Below are 265 nucleotides of genomic sequence, written 5' to 3'. Positions count from 1 at the left end.
CCCCATAAAGATATTGCCTCCATATCTTCAATACAAATACTATAGCTGCCAATTCCAGATCATGAGTTGGATACTTTTCTTCATGTGGTTCCAACTGTCTTGAAGCGTAAGCTATCACCTTGTCGTGCTGCATCAAAACATATCCCAATCCTTTGTACGACGCATCACTGTAGATCACAAAATTTCCTTGATCATCTGGCAAGACTAGTACTGGTGAAGATACTAATCTATCCTTTAATTCTTGGAAACTCTCCTCGCTTTTCTA

The sequence above is a fragment of the Apium graveolens genome, chromosome 4 (assembly GCF_009905375.1).
Source record: "Apium graveolens cultivar Ventura chromosome 4, ASM990537v1, whole genome shotgun sequence".
NCBI lineage: Eukaryota > Viridiplantae > Streptophyta > Magnoliopsida > Apiales > Apiaceae > Apium > Apium graveolens.
The sequence above is the reverse complement of the archived record's forward strand: the minus strand, read 5'-3'. Positions refer to the sequence as shown.